This window comes from Pinus tabuliformis, chromosome 4_2 (genome assembly GCF_031772625.1).
Source record: "Pinus tabuliformis cultivar Carrire ecotype Pingquan chromosome 4_2, CPIR1, whole genome shotgun sequence".
NCBI classification, from domain to species: Eukaryota; Viridiplantae; Streptophyta; class Pinopsida; order Pinales; family Pinaceae; genus Pinus; species Pinus tabuliformis.
Window position 1 is genome coordinate 280,305,967 of NC_142304.1, and position 5,662 is coordinate 280,311,628.

Consider the following 5,662-nt stretch of genomic DNA (forward strand, 5'->3'; position numbering starts at 1 on the left):
GACTCATCACCCTTAATCAAGGAAACCACACCACCTGGAACAACCGCTGGTGGTTCGTTATGATGACTCATCACCCTTAATCAAGGAAAACCACTCCACCTGCGAACAACAGCTGGTGGTGGTTCGTAAGATGACTCATCACCCCCTTAGAATCAAGGGAAAACCACGCCACCTGGAATAACCTGTTGGTGGTTCGTAAGGGACAGATGACTCATCACCTTAATCAAGGAAAACCACGCCACGTGGAATAACCCGCTGGTGGTTTGTAAGGGACAGGCTTTCAAACCTTAATCAAGGAAAACCATGCCACCTGGTATAAAATTATTGTTTTTTTTGTTAAGCTTGGCAGGACTCTCTGATTTTCGATTTTACATGTCCATTATTCACCCCGCAACGGGGAGGATAGTAGAAGATAACCTAATCAAGGAAAACCACGCCACCTAGAATAAAATTATTGCTTTTTTTGTTAAGCTTGCAAGACTCTTTCATTTTCGATTTTACATGTCCATTATTCACCCCGCAACGAGGAGGGTAGTACAAGATTCGCCCAAGATCTCTTATTCGGTGAAACTTCATTCCACGCCATCACCACTTAAGCTACCCGATGCAAAGAAAAATAAATTGATTGTTATTATAATTAAAATTTTAAATTATTATTATGAGAATATAAACATTTTTTATTATAATATATTTTATTAATTTATATAAAATAAATAAATAAATTTATTTTGATAATTATTTAAAACTTTAAAAAGTAATGGTTAATGGACGAAGTTCTACTAATTGTGATTTCAAACAAAGATGAATTATTACTTTGCGACAAACTTCTATTCATTTTGAAAAAATACATATATATAGTTGAGCGAAAACCTCTAATAAAATTACACCTAAATTATAACTTTAAAGATCAATTAAGTTTTAAATGGAAAAATGGAAAATATCTTATTGAAAAATGTTAAAGTTATATAATAAAATATAAAATATAAGGATTGTTGTTTTGAAATTTCATTTAACATTGAAAATTCGTATAATATTATAATTAAATTAAAAATATTTAGATTAATGAAATAGAGGGTGTTTGTTAGTCTTTTTAGATAGTCATATTGTTTGATGTCTAGATAGATATATATATTTTTTAATTTATTTGAATAAACTAGTTAACATCATGTGATTTGAAATTTGAAATGGTAAAAGAAAAATCTTTATTGAAGTTAATATTATGTTTCTTGATATATTGTATTTTTTCTTTCAAGATATCAATTTTATATTTATGTTTTTGTTTTTTTGAACTGCAGCTTTCATAATGGTTGCACTTTGTGAAGTGCATTGATGTTATTTTAATGAAATGTGGTAGTTTGTAAAAAAAGAGAGGTTTTGTTGTATAAATGGACTCTATGTGACTTAGAAGAACTTTTTTGAATCTCTAGAACTTAGTCCATTAATGCTACATTCACTGTAGAGGTTGTTGAAAATGGCATAGGTATGAAATTCAAAGTGGTGTTAAGTTAACTTAGGAGAGTCTTAGATCCAATGCATGAAAAAGGCCCCTTGCTCCATAAATTAAATGGCAAAGCTACCCAGACACTAGAAGTGCAAAGTTTTTTGGAACCAAATTAAAAATACTAACGAGCCAAAACCCAATAAAACCATTGAACTATATCCCAGAAGTTGAGATATCATAACACTCTGTGATGGGAAATTATTTTAAGTAACGCCCAAAGAGCTAGAGAGATGAATACTAAAAACAAACTAAAGAGATCACTAGGGGATAATAGAATAAATAATGCAAAGAGACCAAACACTTAGCCAAAACCAAAGAACAAAAACAAAGCAAGAACTAGAGCATAAAAAAAAAATTCCAAGAATGAGAGAAATAATAGTTATTGATTGAAAAATACATGATGTTAAAGCCTTTAGACCAAAATTCCAATATACCACCTAAAGACCAAGAGAAACTCTTAATGTCTATGCTAATGGCCTTGCTCCAAAATCTCAAAATCCTTCCTTGAGTTGCTAAATTGTCCCACCTTGTCGATGAAAAACCTTGAAAAAAGATTAAGAGAGGTGGCCTTATTAGCTAGGGAATTAGCTTGGAAGTTGAATTCTCCAGAGCAAGGAAAATTTTAAGGATGGAAAATTTTCTTGAAGTTTAAAAACATTGGTGAATCTCACTAATCCCTAATATGTAAACTATAAAATGTTTATTGATATATTTGTAAAATTATTCAAATTTATAATGATTTTATATATAGTCTCTATATAATGTTGGCGATTTTTAAGGTAAAATAATTTTATATTCTAAAATTTGGGTGAATCATCTTTTATAAAAATTGGAAATTGGCGAATATTTTTTATGGAAAAATCATGGAAAATTAGCCCACTAGGTGAACATTAGCCCCTAAAATTTTCCATGCTTGGAAGTATGAGACTTAGGGAATCAACTTGGAAGTTGAGTTCTCTCAAGACTTAGAAGTATGTGACCTTTTGTTGGTTGTTGACCTTCTTATTGATTCCAATGATGATCATAACAAGCTTGTTATCTGTTGGGACTTATTTCAAGGCCATCAATTTGATAATTATGCGTAAACCTCCTCTAAAGGTTAGAGAGTTTATACTAGATTCTTTTGCTAGTCGAAAACCCTGATAAAGAACATAGGCCTAGCCTTGGTTGTTTGTGGACTTTCTTAGCTTTAAGGTAAAAGTCATTTCAAGTTTTTCTTTAGATTCTAATATAATCCTCACACATCGCTCCACTATCAACGACATTTTATCCAAAATTATTATCTACCTATGAGATGTAGACAAGTTCATTTATGTGGGGTTTAGTGTCCATGAGATCTCAGATTCAAATCTCATAAGGGGACTAATGGTGGAAACCAATTGTGGATGTTACACTATCTCATGGAACATCTAAACTCAACCAAGTCTCACAAAAATCCTAGTAATAGCATCTCACTATTAAACAAATTAATTTCCATCCAACATTAATGCTAACCCAATATAAACACAATTTAATAATATATATATGAAATTAGAATTGAAATTAATAATTTTACGAATATTAATGAGATGTCATCTAACACTTTCATTTAAATTTTAAATATGCATTTATTATCCTCCAACTATATTTAATGCATTTATATGAATTCCGGTAAAAGGGTTTGGTAAAGATAAATTGTCTCATTAAAGGATTTGGTGTGGCTGATCAAGATGGTTACAACTCTTTAATGCATTCATAAAGGCTTTCAAGATAGTTGAAGTGCGATAACTCTTTAACACTTGGTAAGCGCTGTTCAACATAAATTGTGTTAATGTCATAATTGTTGCATCGTATACATATTGCTTTCAATGGGGAGATAAAGCATGGTAAGTGAAAAGGCTACGTACTTGGTGATCAGTCTTTTTAAACTATGAACCCTTTTATAACTTAAAAAGGTTACATTTGGGATTGTAGAATGGAATTTTAATATATTCTTACTTTATTGGTAATGTTGGTTTGGAGGTAAAGAAGATATAATTATATTAATTTAAAAACTTTTCTTATAAAGTCAATGTTTAAACTAGCAAAGATTTTGATGTAAATAATATTTCATAGCTTTAGCATTTTCTCATATTAATTCAGTATCTCGTTCATAGTGTTTTATCTCAAAGCCATAGTGTTTTATTTCAAAGCCTAGACATAATTTTAAATTTGTTCAATGTTTCATAGGTCCAAGTTTAACATAGTTCTTTGTTCACCACTTCTGATGTTCAAGTCCATTAGCATCTCATATACATTTTTACATTCAAAACAAATTTTATGTGTTTAAAGTTTTATTATGAGAATTTGACATCTTAATTAGGCTTCATACAATCCATATTCTTCTCTCATCAACCTCAACACCTAAAAGGAATATACATGTTTGGGTTCTCGAGGGATTGTTTAGGCTCAACAATAAGGCTCAAAGTCATTTCAACAAAGCTCATTGTCTCACTTGTGGGAATTGAACCTAAATAGGGAGGATAACAATCCTTCATCCCAACCACTCAAGATAAACCCAATTGACTAGATAATAAGATTGTATAATGTATACTTTATTTTTTTTTCAACATAATATTTGATCAAAATATTATATTTTATAATTGTTGTTTATGTAAAATAAGTTATTATACAAATATAATAATGACAAGAAAATAAAATAATAATAAAATATTTGGAAGTGAATGGAGCAAGTTCAAAGCCTTCTCCTTCCCCCCCATAAAACTTTGATTGAGGTTCAAGATTTTTCCTCATGTAAAATAAGGACCCAGGACCCCAAGGCAACAAGTATGAAATGTTGGACTAGTTGGGAGAAGAAGGGGAAATCGAGATCAATTGAAAAAAGGAGATCACATAGGTCTTTTCTCCCAAAAAGAGTATAGGTGGAAGAATTGATGAAATGCCTTAGCTAGGAGAAGTGCTAACCAGTGAAAGGATTGAGAAAGAGGTGGAATTTGAAGAAAAAGAGGTTTTAAATCCCCAAAAAATCCAAGAAATCCTCAGGGACCTTTATACATAGGATCAACAGATGAAAAGTTTAAAGGAGAAAAGGATTTGAGCTAGGGAAAATCAAATGAAAGAGTGGGATGAAAGGTAGATAGGTATATAACGAACGAGCAAGTGAATAAAAGCAAAGAAATAGGGATTCAACAAACAATAGAAGTTGCACCCAATAAAGGATAAAGGAATATTAGGAAAGTAGCCCAATCCTTATTCAAGGAGGCACAAAGACCACTAGTAAATGACGAAGATAGTCTCCTGAAATTTTAGGGGATTAGGCACAAAAAGAAAAATGTCAAAGTTAAAAGTCTTGTCAAAAAATAAAAACCCCTATTCCTCCTCTAGGAGAGGAGATAGGGGGAACAAGAAATCCTTCAAAAATGTGGAAATTTATGGTGGGGATGTGAGGTGAATGATCTTAGTTCTCATGGGGCCTCTAGATGGTTGTGTACTCTATGGTTCTCCTCTTCTTTTCGGTTGCCTCAGAGCTTAGATCTCTGCATTAGATAGTGGTTTGTTTACTTCACATTCCAAGCCAAAAATTATGTAGCATTGTTAATGTTTATATGCTAGTGGTTTATTAAGAAAATGTTTCTTGTTATTCATCTTTGTTCAATCTTAAGGAAACCTAGTATAAAAACTATAGTATTTATGGGGGGGTGGGACTTCAATACAACCATTCAGTCTTGGAAAAAAAAGGGACATTGCCTTATTAGGGACCCTTTTCAAAAGATGATGGAATATTTCATAACTATAAGGGAACTAGTAGATATAAAGCAAGTGAACAACAAATACATTGAGTAACAAATGAGTGGGACCAGGGGACATCACTACAAGTCCAAATAGATTTCTAGTAAATAGTGAATTTTTAGAGCAACACTTCTCATTCTCCTCACAGACTTTGGCATGGGGAGGCTCAATTATCATTAGATTACCTTACCTCTTCTTCCAAATGAGGATTATAGTCCACTTCCCTTCCATTTTAGCCCACAATGGATTTAAAACCAAGGATTTAAGGATATCGTAGCAAGGGCATTGGGAAAATGGGTGATAAGGTCACCAGTTATATATGGGAGCAAAAAAAAAAGAAGCAAAGTTTGATTTAAAAAAAAAAAAGGAAAAGGAAATCATTTAGAATGGGAG